The following is an 18,431-nucleotide window of genomic DNA, read 5'->3' on the forward strand; positions in this document are numbered from 1 at the left end:
GGGCAAGCCGTGTCGGGACACGCACCTCTGCTCTCCTCGCTTGTGTCCCCGGCCGAGAAGGCTAAAGTCGTGTTCGTCCTGTCCGATGACGATATCACCCTGACGCAATCGCCATACGTAATGCAGCTCTTTCTCTGCGACTGGGCAAACGATGCAATGAATACGGCGAATCGCGGGATCGCGCAGCCGGACAAGCGTGGTCTCGCTTCTTCTCTGTTTTTCGATCCGATTCTTCTAAACTTTTGACCACGTCCTCTCTGGGTTACGAAGATACTGGGACATTTACTGGCGCAGAGTCAAATGTGTAATTCTGACGATATAATCTATGAGTGTTATATGATGACACTTTGACTGCCACGCTGAAATCACATGTTTCGCCACGGGAGTATTTTTATTATTCAAAATATATAATGGCAAAGTAATAATAAATTGATCATGTAAGACAACATTCTTCCCCAGTGGACCGTTTTTCTTATTGGCGTCTTGGTAACAGCTTGTTCGTAATTTTGTCGTATGCAAAACGTCCAGAATATATTAGTGAAACTTGTAGAAGATATTAGTAAACAGTATTTGCTCATTCTAACTTTAGTTATATGATTATAAAGCAGCATTTACGATTATTTTCTAAGGTGTGTTTATAATAATATGCGTAGATTACCCCTCAAAGATATGGATGCAAACACAGTGCACCGTTAGATGCAAGATTTGTTCTCATTTTTTTTTTTTTTATTGATGTTCTAATAAAAATGTTTAATCGTTCAATGGGGCACTTGTTATCTCAAAGTATATTCTATTTATCGGTTATATTCAAAATGCCCTAACTGTCAATTTTCATACAATTTTCACAATTGTAAGAAGTTCAAGCGCTCCGGTCATCAATGATCACCGTGACGTCACAGAAGAAATATGTGACCAAGGTGGCAATCAAAGTATTAAATCGCGATGACACGAATCGATCCGAGGGAAAAGTACTATGCAGATGTAAATTGCCAAAGGTTTGCGAAGAATATCTGGCGATACGGAAAGGAAGAATAAATTTAAGGCGATTGTTCGATCGTTCTGAAATCGCGAGAGCACAGAGCCTGGCAATGCCAAAGCCCAATGAACACAAGCGCAGACCAGGGGGAATCAGATGCGACCGATGTCCAATTCCAGCTGAACAGGAACGAACGCAAATTGAATCGGTCTCCTCAGTCCTTTCGATCCTGCTCAGCTCGTAACGTTGTCACTGGCAATTCCCTAGGCTTTCCACTCCGTAACGGAATTCTCTGGTTCCGGCTACACGTCGCGGCGCGGCTCGATGCGCGCCATTTGTCCCGGCCATAGTCGGCGCGACGGAATCTACACTCGTTAGGCGAATAAATTCAATTGGAAAGCCGGCCTTTTTGCCGATAGCGCGACGCGCAATGCGTCTTGGCGACACCGCAGCCCGTACCGCTGGCCCAAGTCGACGCCGACATCCGCTACGTACATGGCACCGATGCTGACGAGGTGAAAAAAGGTGTCTCATGCCGTCCCGTAGCCGTGTAACCGCTCGCCTCGATTGAAATTTCACCGTGTTCACGGTGCTCCTACTCGCACGTGCAACTCGCTGCGTTACCTTTTTCCTCTTCCCCTGTCGGCTTTCCTCGTGAGATTTTCGCGAGACCTGCGGTAAAAGGGAAAGCGAGTGAGACGTGTCGCAAGAGACAGGCTTGTTCGAAAATGCGATCTGAGCTTCGATGAAGTTAGATTTTATTTGGAGCACTTGGCAGGCCTCAAATTAGAACGTTGAGAAGTACGATTCGATTAATATTCGTTTATCGATGGCCTGGTCGATGCTTCGATTTATTCGAAAGAGTAATTGTTCGATCTGTAATCGATGAGAAAATCAACGACAGTAACAAGAACTTTATGTCGTTACGCCACGTTTCCACGAATCCTGGACTAAGAAGGCATGGAGTGTCCGTATCGGCACCAAATTAGCGGTGACGACTTGGATTCGTGCCAAAGAGCGCGTGTACCGGGAAAGAAGAAGAAGGTATCGGTTCTCGATGGTCCTTTTGAAGATGGAAACCGAGCGTAGCAAGGGTGCAGAAGCAGAATCAAGAAACGTAGTTGCACGCGAGGGTTCCCGGTGGTCGCTTGTCAGCGATATCTTCGCCTCGACCGGCGCACGTTTTCAAACCTGCCCTCTCTGTTTCTCGCTTGGGGTCCTTTTAGTAGCAGCGAGTGCAGTTTGCGCGCGTGCTCATCCGTGTCTTTCATGCGATGTATATCGACGGGTTGGCGACAATCATCGCCGCGGACGCGCTCTCTCACGGAGCCAATTACAAGCATAGAGGCCGCCACGGTACGGAGATCATTGCGATTTATTTTCTTGCCTGCCTCCTCTCTCGGTCTCGGATTTCCGTTTCCCAGAGATGTGGCCCCCGATTCCGGATGTACAAAGAGTCTCCGTTGGATGTTGCTATCGACAACCGATTCTCTTAAGAAAAAAGCAACGACTTTTCTTTCTAGATTGTACTTTTACAATTTGTGGGAAAAAATCAAAAATATCCTATATGCTGCTTCCACCGTACAATATCGCTCAGTTTACTCTTCGAATCAAATTCCATGAGACACCTGGTTACTTCAGGAGCTACATTGCCACGCGATAGATGACCATGTGATTTTTCAAAGCCGCTACATAACCACGATGCCGTGATACGTGCAATTAGTAATTAAAGGAGGATCACGACCGCGGATCCGTCACAAATTCGCAAGAGAAACGAGTTACAACAGTGTTTTTCCAAAGTTTACCTTAGCATCACGGCGCAAACGGCTCGTGAAGTTCGAAATACTCTGCAAAGTTGCAATAAAACCACGGTCTGATTAGAACAGGAGCCTTAGAGTGGCAGTAACACGTCGGTCTGGTTCCCATTTACGGAAAAAACGTTTCTCCCATCGCGTGACCCGGCCGTTCTGGTCGTCTGCGATCCTCGTTGCACATGCACGCGTTGCGTACACGTGCCCGCACGTGTTCTTTTTTTCTTTCTCTTCTTTCTTCCGCGTCCTACGTAGATTTACGCCGGTTTCTCTAATCAGAGATAATTGAAACGTGATTTCAGTCGAATCATTACACCGTATCATTTACTTCTGCGAACTTAATTGCCCCGGGTATTTGACGTACGCTTCTTGAACAAATTCTTGGTAATTTAAAGAATACAATTGCTTGTATAATTTAATAGAAGACTAGATGCACAAATAGCTCTTGAAAGATTAATTAATCAGATGGAAAAGTTGAGAGTCGAGGAAATTATAATTTTTATTGATGTAATGTCTTTATCGGCTATCTAAATATACAAGGTTTAACATACAGTTACGCAGTTAAGATTTTACGATTGCGTAACAAAATTTGTTCCTGGTAAATCTTGCAGGAAAGAACGCAGAAAGAATTACCACATTCCTTACATTCATCGCGATACGGAAGTATAACATACATACGAGCAAGAATAAGCAATTTGTCAGGAGCAACAATTCCCTCGTTTTTACCCTAAGAATTTTAATTTTAAAACACTGATTCTAATACAGAAAATTATACAAATATATTCAATTTGTTATTCATTAGCAATTCATTAGAAGCGAATAAAATTCTTCCAAATTTCGAATACAATATAACCCACGTATAATTAAATCTAAATACGTCAATATTCAAATTGTCAAAACCGAGATACGAAGCGACGATAAAAAGGAAAAACTCGTCGCGGGCACAGTTTCACGACGGTTGAACGAAGAAACTCGCCGCGTTTCTCAAACCGATTCTCGCCCGGACGGCGGACGCGAGCGTTCGCGAGGTAAATTGTCCGTGGAGCGATTAAATGAATAATTCATTCCTAAATTTCATCAGTTACACCAGGTTCGTCGTACTCTCTCGGCGGAGAGCGCGTACGCCGCGGGAACAGGCGAAACAGATGGAAAGCCTCGCGTTGTTTCGCGTCGTTTCGCCATCGTGTATCATTTAGCTTCACGAACACGCTAAGAGACGCGGGTTAACGCGACTGCGCACGCGACGCCATCCACGATTTTCTTCCCTCCTTACCTCACAAATTTACATGTCCTAAATTTTAATGATCTCAGAAATTCTTCGCCATTTCCACGTTTAAGCAAGACATTCGTCTCTTTTTCTATTGAGAATGGTGGATCGTAATCGCCGAAATAAAAGTAAAGGAATACTAAGCATACACTTAGAATTCATATTAAAATAGTTTTAGATTTATTTAATAAACGATTCCCAGGATCTCCGTCGATACACATTTGCACGCGTCTCATCACTCTCTTTGTCTCTCCATCTTCCATGCTACACTGCCAACGAAACAGTTACATTCATCTGTTTTTCGAGACACCGCGTACACGCATGCTTCCACACACTCATATTCACGTACGTGTGTCACTACTACGCGCCTAATCTAATCTAGCACACAAAATTATACATATCTCAATATTTTCGTTTTTTCTTTCTCGTTGACTACGAAACGTCACTACTACGCGCCTAATCTAGTCTAGCACACAAAATTATACATATCTCAATATTTTCGTTTTTTTTTCTCGTTGACTACGAAACATTACGGATTTTTTTTTAATATTTTCGTATCGGCAAACGCGATAAACGTTTGATCGAGCTATCGGACGCTGAAATCTACACGTTCCAATATATGTTGCAGTTCCAAATAGTTAGAGCGTGTAAGTGTGATGCACGGATAACAGAATGGATTAAATCCGCGCGTTCGCCAAGCATGATTGGAAACTGGCAGCAGATTCCGAGACGGCATTTCTTCACGCGTGGTGAAATGATTTTCCGCGGGGAAATCGTTAAGGTGAGATTCGCGTGCAACCGAGGCGACATTACGCTCGCATAGTTGGCGAGTGTGTACGTGAATCACGATTATCAGGAGACACGCTGGCTCTCACAGGTTCTCATCCTCGATTGCACGCGACATACACGGGTAGAAGGAGCAATTTCCGCGATGCCGTTATTCCTGTTAATCGTGGTGCGTCGATTGGCAATTAAATCCGATCAGGAAAAGAAGCGTACGCAGATAGCCGACCACATTAAGAATCCCGTGATAAACGTTCGCTAAAACTTAGCCAAGCTTTCGTTCGACGCTTTCAACTATAAATCCTTTATTTCAAAATTACTGTATTATTGAGATTGGATTTTTCGTTAATTACATCAATAGTTTCCACTCGACTAGATGGCAGATGATATTGGTGATTAATCCGATGTACCGACTCAAACGCTCTATATAAAACCACGGTTGGTCTAACCTTTTACCAAGGAAAATTTCACCATCTGCGATCACACAGATCCTTGTACCTACCTTTATAGTTTCTTCATTTCGATACATATACCAATATACGTATACATAGTGATCCTTGAATTCCCGTGAACCAGGTTAAAATAATCAGAGCGGACCGGTTGGTTGGTCGAAAGTTTCGAGTTAATTTCATCCGGAAAGCGAAGGATTCCATTTCCTTTGTGAAGGCTGGCCAGTGTGTACTTAGCTCGGTAGCGGAGCTTCCGGTATCACCCATGTGTGATGTCGACTATCGGCCGCACATATCGCGGCTACAAGTCTACGGAACCAGCCTTCTCCACAGAGAGAGAGAGCTTTTTAATTAAACGCTCCAAGGCTGGAGGGGGTGACTTCCATCCTCTCTCTCCTCCACCTCCTCCTCCTCTTCCTCCCTACAACGGCCCGGGAGTTCAGAGTCGAGGCTCGAGCAAGTCAATATCAAATACCTCGGAGCTAGACGGAGTGGTAAGCGCAGAGTAAGCACACCGAGCAGAGACAGCTAGCCCGATACGATCTGGTTCTCTGCGTGGATCAGCGGCGGCACTCTTTTCACCCTTTGCACGCTCAACTCGTCCTCCTCGAGAGACCGGACCGACATCGATATAGCACGCAGCGAAGATTAAAGCTTTCGATGGCGATCCACGCGATATACGTTTAAGCCGAACAAAATATATGAATTTATTTTCAATGTATTGTGCAGAGGTAACGAGATGGCTAGCAGAACGACGCGAGGGCAAAAGTCTCCTCTATAGTTCACCAGGTTCGTTACGCGTTGCTACAGAATCTTATTCGTAGGCAGATATGAGACTTTCCAATACGCGTGATTATCACGACTCTATAAAGTCGACCAAAAATAACCAATCAAACTCGCAGTCCTTCGTCCAGCCAGCTTCCCATAGACGCGCGATATATATCGTGTCGTATATGAAGTGAGTTTACATCCTACGGCGAAAAATTCTTATTCCAAAATCTGGTTCTATAATCAAGCGTATCGGTAGAAATTCCTATAACGGAATTCGAGACCATCGAACTATCCAATCGAGCCCTATCTAGCGATAAATGAAAATAGTTACGCAACGAGGGCCGTGAATCGGTCTGCACTCGCAGAATTCTTTCGCGAATATCGATCGTCGATCGCGTTTAAAGCGGCCTCGTGGCAACGTGTTGGTTAGTTCCCTCGTTACATACCAGTCGCTCGGAAACGCGAACACGCTACGAAAGCTTGGCGAAGCAAAGAGACGACGAGAAGAGAGGGGAGAAGAAGGGAGAGAGTTGTTTCGTTTGGCCTCATCGCGGAAAACGCAACGCTGGCAACGCTTTTCCAACGATAACAATTATCCACGAGAGACTTCATTACCCATTCGCCGCGAGGCGGCTTCTATTCTTTATTTATGGACAAGCTCATTATTTCTGTGCAAGTAAGCATATGAAAAATTCTCTCTCCCCCGTGTTGCCACCCCTGGTTACCCGGATTCTCCGCCTCTTTTGATTTCTCCTTCTATGTTCCATCCTCGTTCGGCTCTCCTTCTCTTTCCACAGGTCCTCGCAGGCGAGTCCACGGTTTTATTAAATTAGCCACCGCCAGCCGGATGAAAACTCCTGCGGTTGTTGGTGCCGCGCGAGACCTTTTTTTCTATCGATGCCATTTATGCCGATACGTCGAACTTCGTGCATCGTGTTCAGGTTATGTTTCCAGGGAATGTCGGGTTTTTCGAATATTCGATGGAGAAAGGTGAGAATGCAATTGGTTTGGGATTTTGGATTTTCTAATCGTTCTTTTATTTTTCCCTTTCCTTTTTTTTTTTTTTTTTGTTGGGATGGTTTTGTAATATTTATGTTGTATAGTTGATTGAGTCTGGCAAATTATGTTTCATGGCTTTTTTTTTAAGAGGACATTGTTCGTTCAAGTAAATTGTTAAATTAATTTTGTTGGACATAATTATTTATTTCTTCAACATCGACGCGAGCATTTTTATTCGCCATTATGCGATACGTTCAAGTTTCGATTATCAGCGAGTCAACACCTCGACGTAACATTTAACAGAAGGGAAAAGCGCTTGTTAAGTCAATAATTAATAAACGCGTAATCTGGTATTCGCGATTTAGCGGTTCATCGAGTTTATATTAACACGCGTATGCATCGTTAATTACGCACGAGTCATTTGTTCCCTCTCTATTATTCAGCGATTTATCTTCACCTGTAACAAAATTGCCCTACTTTCAAACATTTTCCACGACGATATATGAATCGGTGCATAAAGTAGCCCACAATCGAGTTATCCAAGAAACTTAGAATATTGACAATATCTAAGAAATCCAGGAGATCGAACAAACTTCTAGAAAATCAAAAGACTAAGTGACTCGAAAAGCACGGGGATAACCCGAAACACTAAGAGGTACCAATTGCACGAGATCTTAAAATTTAAAGCCTCCGAAAGATCGCAAGATATCTACGAAAACCGAGGGATCTAGGAAGCTCGGAGATTAAATTAAAACCAATAAAACGTTGCAACTGAAGAAAGGCAAAAGAACCAAAACCAAAGTTCGCAAACGTCTGCAGAGGCGACGATTCCAAGTTAACAAATCGGCCTGCAATAAAATACGATTCCATGCAGCGTAAACTGTGGCGGGGCACAACAGCGATCGTCGTTCGTAAGTTACGCGAGCGGCTCTCTAGCGGGGTGCACTGCGCTTCCGGTACACAGTCTGGGACGCGCGAGATCCATGAAACGATCGCGGTCCGCCTCGTCCGCGATCGGAGGGGGACATTGCGACGAATCGCGATAAACGGCGTGGCAGCACTTATAAATGACCGGTAAATATTCATGTCGAGGCTGCGTCCGCCGGTGTTATGCAGATGAGAGGTGGCGTGGCGGTGTGCAACGCGCGTAATACGGCCGTCCTCGGTTCCACGGAAGCGGCGCGCTCATCTTTCCCGTATCTACCATCGGCCGTCGCGTCGCGACACGCGCGTCTCTGTCCCTGCCCTGGATATTTCCCGCCGTCGAGTACCTATATAGCATCTATGTGTACCGTATGTGTGTATTATGCAGCGTCTGGGTCCCGTGTCCTGTGTCTCGTCGTCGGAATAATTTACTGTGCTGGGAATAATTAAGCGATTAATTAAATCTGTAGGGAGGAATGAAGAGAGAGGTGGGTTGGTTGGAAGGAAACGCTGATTGATGGGTGAGAGAGTCGAGGCTGCGATTCTTGCTGCAAGTTCGTCTGGGTTTTACTTCGTTGGATGACCAGCTATGTGCTGTTCCGTCTGATTCATAGCGGCTCGTATCTACTGTGTTTCTATATCTACATTTATATCTATATGAAGAGCGGAAGGCAGAGACATAATAAATCACATTAAAGCGTATAAAGATTAAAAGATCAACGAGCGTAATTGTACTTTCCATATTTTCCTCCTGCAACGTTCGTATTTGCATTTACCTATGTATATCTACTATCGAATGTTTCGTATCTTGAATTACGTATTTGTACAAAGAGGAAGGAGAGAGAAGAGACACGATGATGTACATATAGAACCTGTATGAAGGAACGAGAGGATTGGAAAAGGGAGTTTCGAAGGTAGAATGGGAAAACGGGTTACAAACGCGCAGCGGAAGCTCTGTTGATCGTTTAATAATCTCGTTTAAAGCTGTCGTCTCTCGTGCTGCTTTTTGGTATTGTCTTTTGTACCGGCGCGCTTTGTTTGCACGGATTATGAACAGTCTGCGAAAGAAAGAGGAGAAGCGGAGGTCGAAGGGATGCCGCCCTTTGCCAGTGAACAGCCAGATTCCAGCTTCTGCAAAATTAAACGATCCCGCGGTTGTTGAATGCTTTCGCACACACCTGCGTGCCAGTCGACTTCATTCGAAAATTCGCGTCAGCGTCCTGTTGAAAGTTGACTTTCAGGTTAGAAATCGCGGCCATGAATACGTTTAACTTTTAATCTGTACGATACTGAATACTCGATATTATTTAAAAAAGATGTAGTTCTTCAAATATAAATAGTGGGAATAATTAAGAAATGACATGTTTCCGTTTATTTTCACGGATTTAAGCGAACACTTCGGCGTTACATCGTTTTAGCCTCCTATATAGATCTGGCTCGATCCTCCATTCGCCTCTAACTCGCACCAGCACCTTGCGCTCTATCTCTGGCGATCCTTCTCTAACGTAACCTCTGGCTCGGTTCCTCGTTCCGCGTTCCTCTATCACTTTCCCTCTTTTTCACGTTACTTATCTCTCTCTCTTTCTCTCTCAGTCGGTTCGCTCCAGCGTGTTTCTGTCTCTGGTCCATCGTCGGTCACCTCCCGGGCAATTTCGTGCGAGGCACGAACGAACGAACGAACGGCATGGCGTGTGGGTGGACGAGAAAAGAGCACAGAGAGAAACGATAGGGTGGGGATCGGAGAGATTAGCCCCGGGAGGCTCCTTTGTGCAGCAATGAAAATGGCTTGTCTCAAAGAACCGCGACGGATACATTTTTAATTACCTCAAATATCACTCGGAGAGCTCGCCCAAGTTTCTTAATTAAATGTCATATTGCGCCCGCGGGCCACGGAATCCTCCGTCGAAACAGAGAAGACGCTGCTATATCTAGGAAAAACAGAAGACGAGGAGAAACATCTCTGGCGTCGAAGATCCTTCGAGCCGGTCGGTAAATATTGGCCGTATTAATAATGGGCTCGATGAAGCGCGACCAACAAACTCCGATCCGAATTACTATGCCAATTTGCATTGTTCTTCGTCGAAGAATAACAAGCTATCGAGGAGAACCTGATTCTTCGGATGACCGATGAGTCTTTATTCTTGCTTCCCACCCTTCTCTTTCCAGCCTGTTACGAAGAGATGCTATTGATCAGAGACTCGATACTATATAGCTTTGTGTTTATCAGACATACTTCGTATGGATGAAACGAGAATCGATGGTGTTCGACGTAGTAATTAAAGAACTAGTCAGATAGAAAAGACTAAGATCGTCTTTATGCTAGTCTCTTATAGAAAAATCTATCACTGTCAAAACGACAGATCGTAGATTAACCTGCTAGCTGGCAAGTGATATTTCGTTTCTATCCGAAGGATATTTTGATATAATTTTACGGACAATATTTTAATATATTATTCGTATTGGATAATACGAATAAAAGGGAAGCGACGAAAGACAATATGCGTACATCGGAAGGTTCAACAGCTTACAACAAAACGCAAATGTCCTCGCAAATCTCGACTGTTACTACTTGAAAACAAGATTGCACGTGCAATACGATCAGCATTCAAGAAAGGGTGCGAAAAGCGGGAGATACAAGAGCAGATAGAGCGAAAGCTTTTCGCAGAACGTAAAGTCATCTCGCGATAATCCTAAACAATTTGTCCATGCGAAAGGGGAATAGGGTCCAATAGAAGAGATTCTCGGGCAGCGGCTACTTATGCCAGTCGTGAAATTCCGCGGTAATAGAATTGCAATATAGCCGGTGCCAGGGTTATTGGAATATTCGCCGACGCACGATCACCGACTAGCCAAGTGACTAAATTTGAATATAACAACGGCCGCGCACTCATACACACCGTGGCATGCGCATAAACCACCACGGATACATATCTACGCTGGCTGCTTGGAAACGCAGCGGCGACACGCTCGCGTTTACTTTTCTCCCCTCGAACGACGACCACGAAGAACGTAGCCGTTGTTGTGGATCTTCGGCCTTCTTAATCCAGTTCCTGGTTCCGACTCCAACTCGCACTCTTCGACTTGGCCTCGCCTAGTATTCTTTTATTTGAACAGCGCAGAAAGTGGTAATTCAAACCGTTTTCCTTGCCATTTTGACATAAGTAATCGATATTTAATTTATTTGTTGAGTCAAAATTTATCAGACGCAGTAGCCTGTGCGTACGTTTCTTATTATAAAAGTTTCGAAGTCTTTCGCCTAGCAATGAAAACGAAAGCTTGCGCTTGGAAATCGATTTGAAGTAGCGGCAGGCAACCGGAAGGACGAGGGAGGGAAGGAGAAGAGCACAGAATACAGAGGCGTGTAAAACGCGGTTTGCATTTCCGGTGTGGATAGAGACCGCCCTTAGCTTTATATAATTGCGAGCTTTCATATTTGATGTTGCCGAGCGGTTCATAGAGCCTCGCAACCGTTGCCTTACACACGGCCCATTTCTAGCATTTTCAAGCAGCTCCGGCACAGACTGCTCGGCGACCTGCAAACACCGGCTTGTTTGAAGCCGGGATTTACCGTGCGTTATTCTCGGATTTGCGGGAATCGTGCGCCCACCCTCATCCCCTGCAGCACGATTTTTCAACTCTGAACACACCGCATCGCTCTTTGACCTTCCTTCCAGTCATCTTGTCTACGTCGACTTTCCTAAAATTCGTTCCTGCGAATTGCTTTCCGATCGTTGGAGTAGCCATTCGTAGAGGAATTCTTCTATTCTTAAATGCTTTTATTTAGCTTTTAACTGTTCTGTCTGTCTGGATGGAATTTTTTCATCTTCAACTAAGAAAGGCGTATAGAAAGCGTATAGAAAGAAATGTAATAAATGAAATGATGAAACGATTGATAAAAGTTTATTAGACAGGGTGCAGGAACACGACACGTGGCAGCAAAAGTCTTGAGAAGTGACGCGCGTTTGTAGCAATGGAACACACGTGGCTCCTCGCGCGATCATTCTTTGTCAGTACTTTGTCACGTGTCGCAGTCACATTGTGAACCGTGTTTGATCGATGCGATTCGACCTTTAGGCGAGTCGAGGGAATGCAGATAATGAAAGCAATCCGTTATGAAGGTGCGTGTACGCTTGGACACCTTTGCTATCGGCGGATTGAATATTCTATACGAATCAGTCGAGTTTGCCGATGTCTATACATTTCTTGCTTAATATTTCAAACTTACGTGTTATTGTTAAATAGATAATACATTTTTATTGTACGTGTGAGAGTGAGGGAGCGAAGAGCGAGCAGACGCATGCGTGCATCCCCTTGCTAAAGCGTATGTGAGACGACCCAGGTCTCCACTGAGACAAAAGAGCGACTAGAAGGAAAAAAGCAAGCGAGTGAGTGTCTTCTGGCCCTTCAGAGAGTAACCCACGTGTAGAGCTAAACTTAGTTAATATGAAAATAAAGCTTAACTTTTTATTCTCTCCAAACCTTAACAATTATATTTCATATTACTTTCTGCGTAAAAGTTAAAGAGAAACTAGAGAATGTAAAAAGTTTCGCTATGTTCTTATTGCCCTATACTGTTATAATATAATAGGTACTGTAGGTATATTACTATACAGGGTGGTTGATAACTGGTGGTACAAGCGGAAAAAGAAGTCGAAAATGTAGAATAAAAATTTTTTTTTAATTTTTCCATCGAGACAACGATCTACAGTGAGATCCGTTATAACGAGACGCGATAAAGTGCACGCGTACCGAGCGAGAATTTAAAGTCGATTTTCTCGAAAACAAAGCCTCAAGCGAAAAATTTTTATTCTAAAGTCGATTTTCTCGTCATATTACTTTCTGCGTAAAAGTTAAAGAGAAACTAGAGAATGTAAAAAGTTTCGCTATGTTCTTATTGCCCTATACTGTTATAATATAATAGGTACTGTAGGTATATTACTATACAGGGTGGTTGATAACTGGTGGTACAAGCGGAAAAAGAAGTCGAAAATGTAGAATAAAAATTTTTTTTTAATTTTTCCATCGAGACAACGATCTACAGTGAGATCCGTTATAACGAGACGCGATAAAGTGCACGCGTACCGAGCGAGAATTTAAAGTCGATTTTCTCGAAAACAAAGCCTCAAGCGAAAAATTTTTATTCTATATTTTCGACTTCTTTTTTCGCGTAGAATCACCCCCTTTCCGCTTGTATCACCAGTTGCCAACCACCCTGTATTACTAAATATTTTGAATGCAGAGTCAACGATACAGTCAGCAGCAGTGCAGAGAGTCAACGATAATTAACGACACGATTACAGTACGAATACCTAGCGAATATAAATTCACATCACGTGCAAGATATTCACTTTCTTTTGCCATTCTTCGTCATTTTACCTTCGAATTCACACGAATTGTAGCCGATACTTCGCCAACGAACGCGTCACTGCTGCTTCGCTGCGACTCACGAACAATGACTCGACGTATCGTTGCGTAAGGAAAGTTTCACTGGCTTTTCTGCTCCGCATTCGCGGCGGAAAATAACGAGGAAACTTTAATTATTAGCCTCTGTTGCGTTAGCCTTTGTCGCGGCCGCCTATAAAAAAAACTCCCACGTGTCTCGTGATGTCAACGTTGATTTAATGCCCGATCACATTTTCCTAAACAAGAACAGGAAATCTAAGGACGCTACAGAATAAAAACACAATTCTTACTTTCATAGTTCTAAAGATATAGCTGCGTAATTAATTGAAATTTAGAATATTTCGATAGCTAGGAATTTATGGAAAGCTTAAACACAATTAAATTGAGTTACAACGCATGGGCCTCGCATGGGCAAAATACTTTTTCTCTTTTCTCTCGTGTCTTCCACGAAGAGATTTCGGTTTCGTAATAAACGAAGATTTGTTCGAAGAGACGAACATCAAAAGGTAGGTCAGCCTCGACCGCAGCAACCCTCGCGGTTCGCCGCTTGTCATTCGCGCTTGCAATTCCAAAATTCCAGGCCGAACGAAAAGTTTCATCCCCCGCTGTGCGTTGAAGCGAGCAAGGAACGAACTGGGCCGCTAGCAAACAGAAACCCGTAAAACCACGCGACATACTTTAATCAAAGTGGCTGGTTCTCGGCGACCCCCTTAATTTTTCTTTGCGCGCCGCCGCTAGATATTCGACATATTCGAGTCGCGTCAGCCGTAAGAATGCTCCCTTCGAATAACTTCGGGCTTCCGTGGTCGCTTTGACTCCTCCTCATTTTACTCTGCTTCTCTGTTTCGTTTTATCGTCGACAGGCTCGTTTCCAGTTATTTCGAAAATCCATGATCTGGATGAACTGGAATGGCGGATATGTGTAAAAGATCGTCGAAGTTTTCAGGAATCGTACTATTATTAGTCGGAGATTTGATTCGATTAGAGACGCTTTTCGAGTAGATTATTATCGATGTATTATCTTGGATCGATTTTTCGTTATTTTCGAGCTACATGGATCGTACGTGTCTCGTATTGTCATCAGGTTTGACAATCCTTCCTGTGTTTAACGTATGTGTTAAGGATAGCAGATGACGATAGTCCTTGATATTTCGCGTATCGATTTAATATTTTGAAAATGTACGAGATAGAAAGTGGTTTGAATTTTAAAAGGAAAGATGAAAAACGCGATCTATATTTTTTTTATTTCTGGTGTGATAAAGCAATAAAGTAAAAATAGTCGAGGGTTCATAAAATGTCTTGCACCCTGTCCGTTGAATTCACCTTTGTAAACGAGGAAAGCCGATTACTTGGCACAGGATCCCTGAAAGCAATGAAAAGCTGATTACCAGTCTTATCGCGCAACAACCCCTGTTATTTCATGAAATATGTTCTTCCAAGGCAAACATTTGAAAACTCGACACTTGCGCCGCAAAATATGGTCTATAAAAAGCAGCCTGTAATTTCAACAAAATGGTAACAATGTTGGAACAAGCAACAATAGTAGGCTATTGTTTAACTAACGATTATTTACGTTACTGGATCTACGATTTTCGGCGTTACAGCAACTATCGCTGGATCGTGTACCGAGAAACTGGGCATTGTTTGAAACACGCCGCTCTCCAGAATAATTTTCCACGTGTAATCCACTCCCTGCTCCCGGCTTGCAATACCCGATACCCTGTCGGCTACGTTAAACCTGTACACCAGAAGTTACCCGTATTACAACTCGCCTGTCCGAAATTCACGTCGATATCGAACAACGCTTAAAGATTTTTCGCATTGTTATCGTCGCGTTTCGATTTCCAGCATTCGCCATTCAGATTTCGAATAATATCTATTTGCTTGCTTGCTTATTTATAAAAATCTTGTATTTATTATTGACACGGTTACGAATCTTCTTTAAAAAATAATTAATCCGATTACTAAACTGGTGACAAAAATCGTTACTGCCATTTCTCTTTCGAAATACGTCGTGTCGCGGCGGTGCAGCCCAATCCACCTCGCTTCGTTTCACAGAGGAAATCCAGAGCAAAGGCTAAGCGAAAGAAGCATCCGCCCCTCCATAACGCGACATTCCACCGTGGCGGCTTATAAATTATTTAATCAAGCCCGAAGTAAACGGAAAGAAAATACTCGCGCCATTAACTGGAGCGAGAGGTAACGACGGTTAAAAGGGAAGAAGCGTCGAACCGGCGAAGATGGAAGTGGAAGGAGGAAGCTTCTTTTAGCCTTCGGGAGGAAGAGGAAACGAGGGAGGCTAGGTCAGGGTGGCTCCAGGCGGTAATAAGAACGACGGCATAGTTTTAACTTCTCTTTTATGCCGGCATTTTCCATGGCGTTCGGGCTTTGTGCGAATGAAGGCACAAATTGCCGGGCTCAGCCGCCTGGGAGACATTGAGACACTCTCCACTCTCCTCCTACGCTTTCTTCCAGCTTCGAGGAGCAACGATGTTGCTCGAGTCTACCTCTCTGTTGCGAAACTTGTTGTCTTGTTCTTGCTTTTTTCCAACGATAGTCGTTGCTTCTGAAAGAGCACGGCGTTAAAAGCTTTCTGGCCTCCGCGCGTGTTTCGCCTCCGCCAATCGTGCTTCGTGCAAATTCTTACGGTTACTGGAGTGATTCGTTCGATAGTCGTTGTTCCTTTCTACGGTGCATATCGAAAAGAAAAAATGAATACTTACTAGATTAAATGTCGATCGTCGTTCGAGATCCTTAGAACAATTATGAGCGATAGTTTAAAGAAAAAAAAAGGAAAGAAAAGCAGTAAGAGATTCTAAATTTCCACAATCCCACAAATACACTGTAACGCGGTAAGATAATTAACCGCAAAGAAGAAACTGGCTCTGGGAACAATTAAATTGGAAAATAAGGCGAACGATAGCGGGACGAGGGCAATAAAAACGGATGCGAGTGGGAAGGTAAGAGGAATGTCACAGAAGATGATGGAAAAGGGCTAGGACTCGAGTAAAAGTAATGGATTGCAGCGGCGTGTGTACGTACGACGTCGCGTCGTACGGTATGGCTCTGGGAGATGCACTATCGAATGTTTTATTCATAAGCGTAGAACAAAGCCTGCCTGTTTATCCTGAGGACATCTCGGTGTGTACGCAACGCTACAACGCTTCCCAGAGCCAACGAGTTGCACTTACGCGTCCTCTAAACACGGTTGCATCGGATATCATGCCTTGCTACTCTTGTCCTTCCCTCGGCTGACAATACTTGTTCCGTTGGAATTCACGCGACAAGCTCATTCGATTAAACTTGTTTCGTCTACTCGCTGAATTCCTGAAAACAAAACGGAATCATCTCGGTGACAGCCGAAAGAGCCAACAGGGCGCAGCTTGGTCGGATAAGGTCGGAAGTTAGAAGGATCGCGTCGTCAACGAGCACTCGTAGGTTCCCGGTGAATTGCCCTAATAAAAATGTTACGCCGCCTCCGCGTTTTTTTCGCGTAGGAGTCAGCCAACTGTCGGCCGAAAAAAGAAGTCTCTAGTAGCCCGACGATCACACCGCCTGATAACCGCGAACGCGGTAGCCCGGCCACAGTAGTATCTTTGTCATTTGTATCTCCACGGGTGCACCCTGCCACCGGATGACAATCAAAGGACCACGCTTCTTCTCCTTCCTTCCTCGTCCTTTTCTTTCGCGTCGCATAGTCGACAGTTTGTTTCCGTCTGGTCGCATAGCTGCAGTGCGATGTCCCCTTTCTGGGACGGAGATACGTTTCCAACTGACTTCTTAGAATCATGCCATTCGCTGCGTCAGATCTTTTGCGTGGCACGGTGCTTTATGCCGGTTCAGCTTAAGTTTGGAAGATGATGGACTTGATAGGAATCGAGTACCAATGGAGGAAACATATTTGCATCGGAGCTTGGACAATTAGGCGTAAAATGTATTGCGATAATTTAATCGACCGTCATTTGCCTACTCGGTCGTTCCGTGTGCTCTGCATGCAGCGATCGTCCTGACTATCTCGGCCATCCCCGACCTTAATTCGCAGAATCGACAAAGGATACCGATCATCGTAAAACTTACGAAGAAACTTCTCACCGGTTGCTAATAAATTCGAACTGCCGTGGAAAGGATTGATAAGGGAGCGCGGCTCGCCTCGTTGCTCGTGAGCAAACTTCGTCCTCCCTTTTGACCTCGTTAATTGTCATATCGCATCTCGAAGCTGAAGCTCCAGCTCCGTGGCGAGTGAGACGATACCAGTGTGTGGGTGGATCTCGATGATTTACGAGAAGCGCCGTTCCAGGGCTCGGGCTGGACTCTAGAGACGTTTTGCTGATAGCGTCAGTGCCACATAAGTCATCGAGACTATACCTACGGGTCCCTCCTTGCCCCCCCTCCTCCTCCTTCCCCCTCAACCTATTCTTTCTCTCGTCTCTTTCCTTCCTTTTCCCTCGAATACGAATCCTCTTTCTCTTCTCACATTTCTTTTTCTATCTTTTTCTCTTTTCTTCTTACTTCTTCCGCCAACTTCCACGTTAGGCTTTCTTTGTTCGGCGAAATGGCCCACGCGAACGGTTTGTTCTTAATCTTCTTTGGCCCTCCATTATCGGAGCCCCAATTATAACGCGGACGATACGAACGGGGAATTATAATTGCTTTCTGTGTCGCACACTCCAAATAGATCAGCGCGTACCTTCTGGATGAATCGCGTGTATTCGAGGGTACCGGGATAATTGACAAATATTAATGCCCCTGTTCGATAGCTGCTACAGAGGAAACGTGAAACGAGTGTGCAGAGGATGGTGGAAAAATTGTGAGCCAGGGAATGTTACGGTTTCGTGGTTACGGATCGATTCGTTTTGATACAGCATTTGCTGTATATCGCAATTACGCGTTAGTGCTGTTGGTAATTTGTTTGATGAAACGTCTGAGAGTTATTAGAATTATTGCAGTAAAATTGTATACTTGGCTTGAAAGGGACGAACAACATATCGTTCTGTAACTTTTATCTATTGAATCTTCCTTTGTCGTACGGAGTTCAAACGTGCAGTTCT

The 18,431-nt window shown here is 44.2% G+C and overlaps 1 protein-coding gene and 1 long non-coding RNA gene across 2 annotated transcripts in view; one reads left to right on the top strand and one right to left on the bottom strand.

The window, feature by feature from the left end:
* Positions 1-18,431, top strand: part of LOC100750181 — a 187,313-nt gene that overhangs the window by 142,544 nt on the left and 26,338 nt on the right. The gene's annotated exons all lie outside the window — the stretch shown is intronic.
* LOC117152170 lies at positions 504-13,290 on the bottom strand. Its single transcript, XR_004462456.1, has 3 exons — positions 13,279-13,290; positions 8,328-8,338; positions 504-579 (listed from the first exon to the last, which is right to left on the bottom strand). It is a non-coding gene; the product is annotated as an uncharacterized LOC117152170 (long non-coding RNA).

This window comes from Bombus impatiens, unplaced genomic scaffold (assembly GCF_000188095.3).
Source record: "Bombus impatiens unplaced genomic scaffold, BIMP_2.2 scf_0037, whole genome shotgun sequence".
In the NCBI taxonomy this organism is placed as follows: domain Eukaryota; kingdom Metazoa; phylum Arthropoda; class Insecta; order Hymenoptera; family Apidae; genus Bombus; species Bombus impatiens.